The sequence below is a fragment of the Cryptomeria japonica genome, chromosome 5 (assembly GCF_030272615.1).
Source record: "Cryptomeria japonica chromosome 5, Sugi_1.0, whole genome shotgun sequence".
Taxonomy (NCBI): Eukaryota; Viridiplantae; Streptophyta; class Pinopsida; order Cupressales; family Cupressaceae; genus Cryptomeria; species Cryptomeria japonica.
The window spans coordinates 325,661,746-325,677,447 of NC_081409.1; positions in this window are offsets into that span (position 1 = coordinate 325,661,746).

Here is a 15,702-nt window from a genome sequence, read left to right on the forward strand (position 1 = left end):
CCAAATAAACATAAAAATTCAAACAAAGACAAAAACAACCTTATACCTTTGCAAGTGAGTCTACTTGATCCTTCGATTAGACCTTGGATGAAGTTTAAGATGCACCCTTGCTCAACTTGTTTGGATTGGTCCATAATGGATTTGTGGATTTCTCTCCACACACAACAACACCAAGATGGATTGATGGATGAGTAGATAGATGATAGAAAATGACTCAGTATGGAAATAAAATGACAATAAGGGTGATGCTATTATGGCTCTAAGCTTATACTAATAGCATGTAATTGCACAAAAGATGGATTTTCAATGGAGGGGATGAGACCCCATTTTATAGATTTGAGAGAACGAGGATGGAGGGCCAAGATTGATTTAAAATGAAGGGTGAGGATTGAAAGAAAGTGATGGAATAGATTGAGAGGATAAGGTGTGGAGACCAAGATATTTTCCATAAAGGAATTTCTTGTCTCCATACTCCACAAGGTGCATGGGGTAGAGATCCCCCAAGTACATTGGGAGGATAAAAAGGAATTAAAAATTCCTTGGGAGAGGACAAGAGAATTAACAAAAATCTCAAATAATGGATTGCATGGGAGGAAAAGGAACTAAAATTTCCTTGGGAAGTGAGGGTGCATAGGAAAGTGGGAGATTTTGATATCCTTGAAGTGACCAAAGTTGGCGCATTTAAGGTTGGGGGTTGAGAAGGGGACAAGCCATTTATGGAAAATGCCTGACTTATTCCTAATTATGGGGATTAGGAATGTGAAAATGATTAGCAAGAGGGAGATTAGGTGAGTTAATGAAGAATTAGGGAAAAAGTGGACAAGTTAGGAGGATTTGACAAGAGGAGAGAGAATGAGTGGAGGAATTAAAAATTGGAGAACAATGATAAGCATGCTTCTAGACGAATTAATTAGGCTAAGCGAGGATTAGAAGAAGTGATTTGTAGGAATCACATAAGTTAATTAATTTAAAAATTAATTAACTAAAGGGGACTTAAAATAATTAATTGATTGGATGACTTTAGAAGAATGGGAATAATTAATTTATTTAATAAATCAATTGTTGGACAATAGTAATAGGATTAATTAAATTTAATTAATTTTAGAAATATACACCACTAGTCAGAGATTCAAAGGTAAATCAATACCCATAAGACTCTTACACACAACCTCTATCTCCCGCACCTCATACATAGGAGATACAATACAAGAAACCGTCAAACAATATTACAAAACAATGGACTAAAACCACCCAATAAAGTGGACCTGGCCTTATCTCCATTCTAGAAACCCTATGACGTGTCAAAACACACATCAACACATGTACCTCCCTTTTACATCTCATTTATGTGTTCAATGCATTTTATATTTCCTGTTTCAAGAGTGCAAACTTCTGGAGGCAATAACTTGTAAACTGTGTGTCCTATTGATGTACCGTTTGAAGCGCCAGAAAGATCACAAAGTTATCTATCACCTTGTAAAAACTATGTTATTTATGCCCACTTTTTAGGGCATTTCAAATCCTCTAAAGTCCTCAAAATTAAATTTAAACCTTTCATTGCACCCCTCCAAAATGGAAACTTTATTATCTTCAAAACTAGTTAGTTTAAAACCAAATAAACATAAAACTTTAAACTAAGACAAAAACAACCATATACCTTTGCAAGTGAGTCTACTTGATCCTCCGATTGGACCTTGGATGAATTTGAAGATGCACCCCTGCTCAACTTGTTTGGATTGTTCCATAATGGATTTGTGGATTTCTCTCCACACACAACAACACCAACATGGATTGATGGATGAGTAGATAGATGATGGAAAATGACTCAGTATTGAAATAAAATGATAATGCTATGATGGTTCTAAGCTTATACTAATAGCATGTAATTGCAGAAAAGATGGATTTTCAATGAAGGGGAGGAGACCCCAATTTATAGATTTGAGAGAATGAGAATGGAGGACCAAGATTGATTTAAAATGAAGGATGAGGATTGAAGGAAAGTGATGGAATGGATTGAGAGGATAAGGTGTGGAGACCAAGATATTTTCCATAAAGGAATTTATTGTCTCCACACTCCACAAGGTGCATGGGGTAGAGATCCCCCAAGTACATTGGGAGGATAAAAAGGAATTAAAAATTCCTTGGGAGAGGACAAGAGAATTAACAAAAATCTCAAATAATGGATTGCATGGGGGGAAAAGGAACAAAAATTTCCTTGGGAAGTGAGGGTGCATAGTAAAGTGGGAGAATTTGATATCCTTGAAATGACCAAAGTTGGTGCATTTAAGGTCCTCAAAAGTTGGTGCCTCTAAAGTCCTCAAAATTAAATTTAAACCTTTCATTGCACCCCTCCAAAATGGAAACTTTAATATCTTCAAAACTAGTTGTGGTCTTGAGACATAACTTTACTAGAATGCTTATCTAGCCAACTAGAAGCTTCGGGGAGAATTTTGCACCATTTCATGCTCAAACAAAAACTTACTATAAATAGTAACTTTGTGTAAATGCAAAGTTGAGAAACCATTTTTCCCAACATTCTCCCACTTGTCCAACACCTTGCAAGAGAAAAGGGAGTATCAATACAATAAATTAATTTCTAGGGACCATGAGGCCCATAGACTGTAAACACCAATTGAACTTCTTTATGCTCACAAAGTTAGTTTAATAATCTACAACATTCATCAAAGTTTCTACCTTAACCAGCTTCACCCTACCATCTTCGACCATACCTTTGACAAAATGATACTGGACATCAATGTGCTTGGTCCCAACATAAAATGTCGAGTTGTTAGTTAGGTAGATTGCACTCTAACTGGCACAATAAACTATAAATAGACTTTATTTTATTCCAATATCTGAACAGGGTCTCTTAATCCAAATGGCTTCTTTACAAGCATTAGTAGCTACCATATACTCTGCTTCTGTAGTGGACAAATAAACCACAACCTTTCGCTTACTCATCCAACTAATTGCACCAGCAAATAAATTAAATGCATAAGCACTGGTGGATCTTCTGCTATCAATATCACCTACCCAGTCTGAATCCACATAACCATGAATATCAAGGGAAATCACATCTCCAACCAAATTACCATGATAACAAAAAGAATACTCTAAGGTACCCTTCAAATATATGAAGACTCTTTTGACTAAATCCCAATAAACTCTAATAGGATTAGACATATATCTGGAAAGTACTCCCACTACTTGGGCAATGTCTGGTCTAGTACAGACCATATCATACATAAAACTTCTAACTGCACTCTAATAAGGCACTTTTCTCATGCCTTCCATCTCTAATGGAGATGTAGGACAATCTGAAATAGATAATTTCATTCCAACTATGAAGGAAACACATAATGGTCTACAATCCTACATGTTGAATCTTCGTAATACTAAATTTTCATACTTACTCTAGCTTAGCCATATCTTTATGCTCACTTTATCTCTTCTAATTTCTATTCCAATAATGTGTTTAGTTGCACCAAGATCTTTCATTTCAAATTTAGTAGCATGCTGATATTTTAACTTTGAAATCATACCTTTCCCTTTACCAATGAATAATATATCATCAACATATAATGCAATGTATAGGAAATGATCACCATTAGATTTATAATAAATACAGTGATCTGATTTAGAGCATTCAAATACCAAAATCAACACATATGTATCCAATTTTGGGTACCATGTCCTAGGACTCTGTTTGAGGCTATACAAAGATTTCTTCAATTTACAAACCAAGTTACATTTACCTTTCACCACATAGTGCTCTGGTTGTGTCATATAAATATCCTCCTCCAAATCACCATGAAGGAAAGAAGTTTTCACATCCATTTGCTCAACCTGTAAATCATAAGCAACAACAATAGAAAGAAAAAATCGAATGGATGTCATATTTGCAATAGGAGAAAATATCTCACCATAATCAACACACTCAACCTGAGAGTAGCCTTTTGCAACCAACCTTGTTTTATACCTCTCAATGCTTCCATTTGAACCAATATTTTTCTTGAATGCCCATTTGCAACCAACAGGATTATGTCCTTCAGGCAATGGTACAAGATCCCATGTAGCGTTCTTTTTCAAATTTGTCATTTCTTCTTCCATAGCAATCTGCCAAGATTTTGCATCATTAATACCTAATGCCTCTTCTACAAATCTAGGCTCATCCAAATTAGTATTCATAGCAAAAATACATCTCCAATCATCATGTGAATACCTTTCAGGTGGTTGTTTGTGTCTTGTAGACCTTCGAACAAGATGAGTTGGAGGTTCTTCCTCCTCTTCTGAAGATTCACAACTAGATGAGCTCTCCTCAACTTCTTTCCTATCAAGGGGTCTCGATTCAACTCTCTTAGGCATATAAGGGAATTGAATCACATCTTCTTGCTTAGTTTGTTCTGGCTATAATGTAATAGAATGAGACTTAATTTCTCTAAAAATAACGCTTCTAGTATGAATTACCTTTTGTGCAACAGGGTCCTAAAGCTTGTATCCTTTCACACCATAATTGTAACCGATGAAGATACATTTCATAGTCTTGTTCTCCAACTTTGTTCGCTTCTCCTTTGCCACATGAGCATATGCCTCACAACCAAAAACTCTAAGATGTGTCAATAAAGGCTTGTGACCCGACCATGCTTCCATAGGTGTTTTATCACCAAGAGTTGATGTAGGAGACCTATTAATTAGGTAGCAAGTAATGGCAATAGCTTCAGCCCAAAAATTTTGTTCTAGATCAACACCACCTAGTATACTCCTAGCCTTCTCCATCAATGTTCTATTTATTATTTCTGCAATCCCATTCTATTATTTAGAATACGAAGTTTTCTTTTCTCTGTTAATACCACAATCTTTACAGAATCTATCAAAATCATTAGAGAAAAATTCATTGCCATTATCAGTCCTCAAACATTTAATTTTCTTTCTAGTTTGCAACTCAACCATTTCTTTAAATTCTTTAAAACAATTGAATACTTCATATTTACTCTTTAGAAAGTATACCCATGTCCTTCGACTAAAATCATCAATAAATGAAACATAATATGTGGATTTTCCAATTGAAGGAACATCTACAAGACCAAACACCACAAGATTTGTGAGAACTCGAGTAAAACTAAACACGGTTTTGTTTTCCATAAATGCAATTCTCACAAAAATCAAAGTCAAGATTACAATCATTCAAACCTTCAACAAGGTTTTTATTTTTCAAGGTCCTTAGACCCTTTTCTCCAATGTGGCCAAGTCTCTGGTGCCATAACATAGTCTTCTCTACAGGTAATTTTGCTTCAAAAGAAAGAGCACCCTTAAGTACTGAAAAGCTATGTTCATCCGCTGAAGGTGAAACCCTCAAGTCTTCCAATGAAATATCCATAGATTTTCTTTTTACATAAGTGTTATTACACTCAACAGTGTATGCCTCCAGCTTATACAAAGTGTTGAACCTGACACCTTTGGCAATCACTATAGCACCCTTAATCATCTTACATCCTGCATTAGAAAATACTACTTGCGCATCTGCATCTATCAGTTTTCTCATAGATAGTAAATTTAGTTTTAATCTAGGGATATGCAACACACCACTAATCCTTTTTATTCTACCATCAGGAAACCTGATTCTAACTTTACCTTGACCAACAATGTCTAAATATGAATCATCACCCAAGCACAACTCACCTCCATTAAATTTTTCATATTTAGAAAACCAATCTTATTGGAAGTCATATGAAAAGATGCACCTGAGTCAATATACCATGCATAATTACGTGCATGAGTAGCCAAAGTTGCAATGAATGCATCACAATCTTCCTTCTCAGAACGGAATCAAAATCAAACTTCTCCTTTTTCTTCTTCTTTTCTTCTTTGTGGTACTTACAAATGTGACCTAATTTACCGTAATTCCAACATACGACTTTGGAATTTCTAAGAGATTTGGATCTCCCTTTGGATTTGGACTTATTATGCTTCGCATTCTTCTTGCCTTTTTCCTTCAGTCTTCCTTGAATAGTTAGGGCTTCCTTCAAACTGATGGATACCTTCCTTCACATCTCTTCACCAAGTAGGGCACCCACCACATCTTCAGACTTCAAAACAACAGAAGTACTACTGATAGCCATAACAAGAGAATCCCACTTATCAGGCAAAGAACAAAGAAAGATATGGAATTTCTCCTCTTCATCCTTATTAACACCAATAGATACTAATTAATCCACCAACATATTAAATTCTTCTAGGTGGTCTAAAATTATTCCACCCTCTTCCATCTTCAAGGAATATAATTTCTTCCTCAAGAAAATATAATTCAATAATGATTTCGCTTCATATATTTTACCAACCAGTGTTCTCTTTGTGGACATTAATTAGAATAGAGTCTTCCAGGAACAATCTTCTTAGACCCTTGGATTTTTGGTCCATGACATCATACTGAGTAGCCGCATTAGGATCTCTAGGTCTTGAGACATTTGCATCAATAGCATCCCACATATCTCGATCTATTAGCATATCTTCCATCTTCAGCTTCCACATCTTAAAATTACTTCCATTAAATTTATCCACCTCTATTCTCCTTGATGAACTTGCTATCTGAAAATTCTTGCAACAAGATCAAAAAGTGTCTTCTGTACAACCTCCCACTCAAATCTATATTAGATCAAAAAACCCAACAACCCACAACTGAAACCAAAGGTGATCATACTTTGATACCACTTGTAAGGAAGTTAAGTAGCAGAACAACTTCCTACACTAACCTTGAGAAGAGGGTAATGCAAAAAAAATTACAGATTGTTACAGTAGTTATAAAAACTTAACATAAATAGACACAATAGCATGCATACCACAATGCAGTGTTTTGCATGGGGAAAACCCTTTCGAGAGAAGAATCCCACACTCCAAAAGCCACCCAAATATTATTCAGCAATCAACAACATATTACAATATACTTGGAGAGAAAGATCTTCATAGGAGTACCACTAATCAAAGATTCAGAGGAAACTCAATAGCCATAAGACTCTTACACACAACCTCTATCTCCTGCACCTCATATATAGGAGATACAATACAAGAAACTGTCGAACGGTATTACAAAACCATGGGCTAAAACCACCCAATAAAGTGGAGCTGACCTTATCTCCATTCTATATGCCCTCTAACGTGTCAAAACACACATCAACATGTGTCCCTCCCTTTTGCAGCTCATTTATGTTTGATACATTTTATATTTCCTATTTCATGAGTACAAACTTCTAGAGGCCATAACTTGTGAGTTGTGTATCCTATTGACAAACCATTTGAAGTGTCAAAAAGCTCATGAAGTGCTCTACCACCTTATAAATTCTATGTCATTTACACCCACTTTTTAGGGTATTTTGGAGCCTCTAAAGTCCTCAAAATTAAATTTCAACTTTTCATTGTACCCTTCCAAAATGAAAACTTTAATATCTTCAAAACTAGTTGTGATCTTGCGACGTAACTCTATTGGAACGCTTATCTAGCCAACCAGAAGATTCAAAGAGGATTTTGCACCATTTTATGCTCAAACAAAAACTTACTATAAATAGTAACCTCATGTAAAAGTATGGTTGAGACACCATTTTTTCCAATGCATAGTAGATGCACCATTTTGCATTGGATGTGCCCTATTGCCCTATCTGGGTCCCAGGAGCATCAAAATTGATCAATAGGGTTAGGGTTGCATCTAATTTGGGGAAAACCTATTTGAGGACAACCTCTAAGAATCCTAAAAGTGAAATCAAAAGTCCCCTAGGATCAATCATAAAAATTTGAGTAGTATAAACCTTTGTAAATCCCATTTTCCCCAAAAGAACTCACACACATTGCAATCAAACATCAAGGACAAATTTCAAATAAGCAAGAGGATTCCAATTCAATTCACAACACATATAGATCATGTAAGAGGGACTTAGATAGAGAGGCAAGATTAAAGTAAATATTTCTAGCTCAAGTCTTAAGAAGAACTCCCAATGCAAGAAGAGAATCACACACTCCATACAAGGGCTCCAAATCCGAGAAGCTCGATAGACTCCACAAACCAATCCTCCCAAATCAATACACACATAATTTCATCTAGCAAGACTCAAAATCCTAGCAACTCAATTCTTCCCATAGGCTTTGAGAGAAAAACAAGGGAAAAATGATCAAGTTTTATCTCAAAAATAAGTTCTTAAACTATGATCACTTTTGAAAATAGGGTATAAAATAATAAAATTCAAATTTTACATTTACAAGAACACTTAAACTCCTATAAACTCCCAAATTAAAATCATTAAAATTACTTTAAATCAAATACACATAAGACATCATTCCAATTAGATCACTACACTACTACTATAAGGGTAAAATATCATTATTATTCATATTATAATAACAATAATGGATGACTTATTGGCTATGCACATATGAATGACTTTAATAGTCATTCACAATAATGCATAAGGGTAACTCGTCAATACCTCAATGGCAAAATAGAGGTGTAATAACATGAATTAGGGATGAATCATCCTAATTAGGAATGATGGTTTAGGATAGGAAATATGTTTGGCCTTGTGTTATTTTCTATAACCACGGTTGGGGATATGGGCATGCTCAAACCTATGAAGCTAGGTGGAGTCGATGCCTTGTACTTGTAGCATCTCAAATATACAAACACATGTGCATACATATACATATAATATAATATAACTGAAACATCATTAATCATTCCTTAATCGAGGTCACATAAGAAACATGATCAATAATATTATATCTCATCTAAACATTACATTATCAAAGCATCATCAAGTAATCACATCATAATTGGTATAGTCACAATATTCTCATATAACAATCAAAACATGATCATATAAATGTCAAGGGATGGCCAAAGGGACAACCATCATGGGCTAGGATGATGTCTTGTAAGAGGCATTAAATTCTCTTTGAAGACTTTGGAGTTTAACTTGTTGAAAGTTAGATAACCTTACAAGTTTGGAATGCTCAACAAGTTAAGTTGTTACATTATTATATGTATCAGATTAATAATGGGTGGAGAGGAGCAACAAGCGGAGCGGCAAGTAGGAAGTTCAAATTTTAAATCTGGGGATGACAGTCATCCTGTGGGTGGAGCTGGTAATCATGTTGGTCCCCAGGCTTCTCAGAGTACTGAGGGGGACAAGACAACAATCAAATTGGTGGAAGAGAAAGATTCCAAAACTGGGGACCCACATGATAGAGGTAAAGAAAATAAATGGTTTACTCTTTTTGGAGTCAGGCCTCTAGTGAAATCTGGTCTTCCGAAAGTTAAAAATATATCTGATTCGGCAACAGGGATTTTTGCTATTTTTGTTTTGGATAAGCTAGTTGATTTCACTATGTCTGGCTTAGCTATGACCTTGGTGGGAAGGTTTCTTGGTTTTAGACATAATATTGGTGTTGTAAGGAATTTCATAAGGAGGAAATGGGTTCTTAAAGGTCAAGTGGATGTGGCAGTTTTGCCTAGGGTTTTTTTTCCCTTTGCCTTTAATAATGAAGAAGATATGAAGAAAGCACTTTGTGAAGGGCCATGGATGTTCGGCAAGTCAACCTTGGCTTTACGGAAATGGGCTCCTAACCTCCCACTAGATGAATCCTTTTTTTTATTGGCACCTATGTGGACGCGTCTCCCTGGCCTTCCATTGGAATTTTGGAACAAGGAAGTCTTTAAAGGGATCGCAGGATCATTTGGTGAACTTCTTTTAATCGATTCAATGACAACAGCTAAATCAAGGTTGGTTTTTGCTCGTATTTGTGTGAATGTTAATCAAATGATGGACATGCCTCAATCTATCAAAGATCTTGTCTAAATTAGGGAAATGGACCCAAGTTATTGAATATGAATCTCTTCTATTTGTTTGTTTTCATTGTAAAAAGTCGGGTCACTAGGCGAAATCCTGCCCGCTTAAGAAGAGTAAGATTAGTAAAAAAGATAGTAAAATGAAGCCAAAATGGAAAACAAAAGGGAAGAACAATGATATACCTTTAGAGGTTGTCCCTGAGAAGGAAGTTACTGAGATGGAAAATGAGGAAAGTAAGGGTGTGAATAGTAACATTGAAAAATCAATTTGTGAATGTTCTAACAAGAATAAAGAAAGCAACAATGAGGAAGAGTATGGGAAAGAAGAAAAGCTCCAAAAATTCAAATCTATGGATCAGAAGGTTGGTCCTATCATCCAGGGTAAAGATGATGAGATCTCATATGATGATGCTTTGACTTCATCTAATAATAAAGAAAATGAGGAAGACTTTAATGAAGCGCAGGACTATAATATTTTGAATACTGAGCCTTTGTTGGTATTAACAAATGGAAGTCCAAAGCAGAATGGAATTATGATCCTGGACTCCCAATGCAAAACTCCTCCTAAAAGTTTGGAAATGGTTGTTCTTGAGGGAAATCTCAGAATTCTTAGTACTAAAGAAGGTAAGTCAAATAATGGAGGACCTAATTTAGGTATCTTGACTAGAAGTAAGAATAAGAAAGGAACAGATGTTGGAAGTCATAGCAAAAAGCAAGGGAGGCCCTCCCTAAAGAATCAGAGGGAATAGGAAAGTTGGAAGAACCGTGTTGATGGAACACAAAGCTCCATTGAGTCAGCCTTATCCCCGATTAAAGTATGAAGATAATCTCATGGAATATAAGAGGGTTGAATGGCCCCCATAAGAAGGATGTGTTGCGTAATATTGTTAGAGATCATAAGATGGATGTAATTCTTATTCAGGAAACTAAGATGTGCAAGGATAAAGTGGAAAGAATTAGAATTTTTAACAGTAATGGGGTTATAGGAACTAGTTCAGAGGGTGCCTCAGGTGGAACAACTATCTTTTGGAACCAAAATACTATTATAGGTAAGGAAACTACTTCAGGGATCAATAGGGCCTCAGTCTTGCTTGAGTATATTAAGGATAACTATGTTTGGGTTATCACTAATGTCTATGCTCCCAATTCTAAATCTGGAAGAACTAAGTTCTGGAGGAGTCTGGTTGAAGACAGATTAAGTTTTGCTGACAAAAGCTGGATGATCATGGGAGATTTCAATACTCCTTTAAAAGAGGATGAAAAGATGGGGGGCCTCCCTTTGCAAATGAAGGGTAGACAAGATCTTATGGATTTTATTAATGATCAAGCTTTGATGGATATAGATCTTCAAGGGATTAATTACACCTAGACCAATCGGAGAACTCGACCTGATCTTATTCAAGTAAGGCTTGATAGATCCCTTATTTCTCCTGATTGGCTATCTAAATATAATTGTTCTTTGGCGTCAATCATTAAGATTAGATCTAATAATTACCCTATTTCTTTCACTTCCAACTCAAAGTCTGCTAAGAGAAATTTTCCTTTTAGGTTTGAAAAAGCTTGGTTATCCCACCCAACATTGGAAGTCTGTGTTGTTGAATGGTGGAACTCAGAGATTGAGGGAATGACCTTATTCAGAGTTGCTAAAAATCTTAACATTTTAAAAGCTAAAGTCAAGATATGGAACAAAGAGACTTTTGGAGATATCTTTAAAAGTAAAGATCAAATTAAGATTGATTTAAAAGATGTGCAAGAGAAAATCCAAGAGGAAGGGCTTTCTAAGGATTTGAGAAATGTTGAAAATGGGTTGCTATCTAAATACCTTGAAATTATCTCTAATGAAGAAACCTTTTGGAGACAAAGATAAAGAGCATTGTATCTGAAGGAAGGTGACAAAAACACCAGGTTTTTCCACTTGGCTGCTCTTAAGCATAGGGCTGCTAATAGAATTTCCAAATTATCTTGCAATAGAGGGATTTTATTGGATGAAAATGAAATAAGAAAGGAAGCTATGGATTTTTTAGCAATCTGTTGGGAGGGGTGGATGCGTTGGATATCAGTAATCAAGACCTTCTTGTTCAAGCTATCCCTCCTATTTTAAAGGAGGATGATAACAAAAATCTATCTTGGATCCCTTCAAATCAAGAAATCAAAAAGGTAGTGTTTTCTTTTAATGGAGATAAGTCTCCTGGTCTAGATGGATTCCCAATGTTTTTTTTCCAGAACTTTTGGCATATTGTGGAGACTGATATCTGTAGTGGAGTTAAAGAATTCTTTGGTTTGAGGAGGCTTTTAAAAGAACTCAATGCTACCTTTATTCTTCTTATTCCTAAGATCTGTGGAGTTGATTCTCTTAATAAGTTCAGACCTATCGACCTTTGTAATTTTGTTTACAAGATCATATCTAAGGTTCTTACTTCTAGAATGTTGGATATCCTTCCCTCCATTATTTTCAGCTTGGCAGAATGGTTTTGTCCCTAGAAGATAGATTCTGGATTCTATTATTTATGTTCATGAGAATATTCATTGTTTAACTGCTGCTAAAAAACATGGCTTTTTTCTTAAGCTGGATATGTCTAAGGCTTATGATAGATTGAATTGGCAATTCCTTTTTAGAATTATGAAAGCTTTTGGGTTTGGGGATAAGGTGATTAAGCTTTGTTCTCAGTTGACCGGTACTTCTACCTCTCCAGTTATTATTAATGGATCCCCTTCTAGTTTCTTCAAAAGTTCTAGAGGCCTAAGATAGGGGGACCCCATCTCTCCAATCTTGTTTACTATTTTAGCTGAAAGTTTGGGTAGATTTATTATGAGAAATGTGGAAGAAGGTAAACTCAAAGGCCTTAAACCTTCATCTTCCAACATAACCTGTACTCATGAGCATTTTGTTGATGATTTGATCACAATGGGAGAAGCTACCATTAGGAAAGCAAGAAACATGAAGAGTGTTATGGATTCCTATGAAACTGCATCGAGTCAAAAAATAAATTGGGATAAGAGTTATTTGTTCTTTATCAATACCCCTGAGGATAGACAAAGAAGGATTGAAAGAATCCTTGGTTGCAAAATTGTTGAGCTCCTTTCAACCTATTTGGGTCTCCCTCTATGTTTGAAGACTTCAGAGAATTTCTAGATGAAGCTGGTTGATAGATTCAATACCAAGTTGGCTAGGTGGAAAGGAGCCCTCCTTAGCCAAGCATGTAAGGTGACGTTTCTTAAAGCTACCCTTCAAAATTTGCCTATCTATGCCCTTAGTCTGTTTAAAATCCCCAGAAAGTTTGCGGAGGCAATTGAAAGAATTCAAAAAAAATTCTTATGGTCGGGAGTGGAAGATAAAAATAGAATCCCCCTTATTGCATGGAATAATATTTGTACTCCTAAGAAGTATGGGGGCTTGGGATTAATAAATATTACTTTTATGAATAATGCTTTGTTAGATAAACAAATCTAGAGAATGAAAGTGGAGGAAAGAGAATGGAATTTAATCTGGAAAAAGAAATATCTTTACATGCAACCTTCTGAGGAAAAATTTATGGAAAATACTTTTTTGGTTGAAGGTTCTGCTATTTGGAATGCAGTTTAAACAACTAAAGATTGGGCAGCAGCTGGAAGAATGTGGAAATTGAGGAATGGGAGAATTATTAGATTTTCAGAGGACAGATGGCTTATTGATAAACCATTGGAGGAAATTCCTATCTTTAAGGAATGGAAAGGCTGGTTCAAAAGTAGGTATGGAGGCTTTGTTAGAAACTACTGGATAAATGGGAAATGGATTAAGTTCAGCCAGCATTGTCCGGGATTAAAATGTCTAGAGATTTTGATTTCTTCTAAAAAATTTATGGACAACATTGAGGATTCTATGATTTGGAGGGAAAATTCGGATGGGAAATATTTTGTGTCTTTAGTAGTGTCTATCAACAACAAAGTGTCAGATGAGATCCCTTTGTGTTCTAAAGTTTGGATAAAGAATTTGATGCCCAAAATTAATATCTTCTTTTGGATTTTTATCCAAAATAAGGTGTTAACTCTTGATAATCTCCACAAATGTGGATTTGTTTTTCCTAACAGGTGTTCTCTTTGTTGCAGGGAGGAGGAGTCTTCTTGACATATCCTCTACAAGTGTAATTTTAGTCAAGAAATCTAGAAAATTATTTTCAATAGGTGGAAGTTGTGCTGGGTTTTCCCAAATTCTTCAGAAGAGTTTTGGCAGCAATGGTTTTGTCCTACTTCCAATTCTAAGAATGTTGAGCTCTGGAAACTTACTCTCCCTAATGTTATATGAAATATTTGGAAGGAGCGTAACAACAGGATTTTTAGGGACAAAAGTGCTAACCCTCAAGAGGTGGTGGATAAAATTTATAGAGGGATTTTTGAATGTTAAAATGGAATTTATCCAATAACAGAATCAATGTGGATAAGGGTCAGGATGGTCTTGTATGGGGCTTTCCTTCTCAGGGATGGATTAAGGCCAACTTTGATGGGGTGTCTAAGGGGAATCTGGGGAAAGCTAGTTATGGGGGAATTGTTAGGAATTTTTTTGGATGTTGCCTTGTGGCAATTGCTGGCCCCTTGGGTAATCAGACTAGTCATTATGCAGAAGCTGCTGTGGCGTTGAACACTGTGATTATTGCAAAAGATCTTAATCATGATAATCTATGGTTGGAAGGAGATTCTCTTAACATAATTAAATGCCTTAAGGGAGAAATTGAGCCTTCATGGACTATAGAAAATAGTATTTTTAGAGCTAGAGAAATAATTGCTAGCTTTAAATTTATTATTATAGAGCATGCCTATAGAGAAAAAAATGGGGTTGTGGATGGGTTAGCAAACCTAGGCGTTATGTCTGAAGCCCAATGTATATGGAATGGGGAAGTTAATATGGATTTTAACATTAAAGATCTTATCAGAAAGGACAGATTTATGGGGAAAGAGGGATCACACGATTAATCATGAATGTTGTAATGAGTAATATTCAAATGTTTAGAAAGGTAATGATGACACGTCAGAACGACAGAGTCCTAATAAAAATATTAATTTACCGCACACTTTGTGGGTATGAATTTTCAAAATTTTGAGTGTCATTGGGAAGAAAGCTTTGAAGTTGCAGAAGAGAAGAAACTGTAAATCAAATTCTACAATGGGGGGGGGATCTAAGAAGAGAGGAACTTGATAATATTTTGACATGGAAGGAGATTCCTAAGGTTTGGGCTAAGCTGAAGAAAGGATTCATGATGAATTTCATGGAAAGGTTGGTCGACTATGATAAAGGCAGAGTTAACCTAGCGGTCGCCAAAGTCACTGAAAATTGGATTAACAGATCCTTCAAAATTCATGGTGTTAGGTTTAAGCTGGATGCGGATCTCATTGCGACGGTTATAGGTATGCCCCACTTGAGTCTTAACTTCTTTAGAGAATTGAAAGTGTCTAATAACGCTGTTAAACTTTTTCCATGAGAAGAGGAGAGAGCAAAAATAGGAAAAGCTATGGGGGGGTTTTATGATGCTTCCAATATTAAGAAAATCTAGGGTTGTGTGCTCAATGCAATCATGAAATATATTACTGTGGAGGGTCATTTTACCAAGGTCCGCACATACCATTTTGTTCTTTTAAATCATTTTAGAAATGATAAGAGGATATCTCTACCTTATTACCTCTTTAGGTCTTTGTTGCGGTCTCTGAATAAACATAGCAAAAACCCTGCCTCGCCTGTGATTCATAGCAGCCTTATTTTGCTCATTTATGAGTATTGCAAGATCCTAGCTATCCAAGAAAACAAGAGATTGTCGGTGTTTCTGGGGAAAGGTAAGAGGAAGATGGAGGAAGGTGGGCCTAGCAAGGAAGAGGGTACACAAAGCAAAAAAGGTAAAAAATCT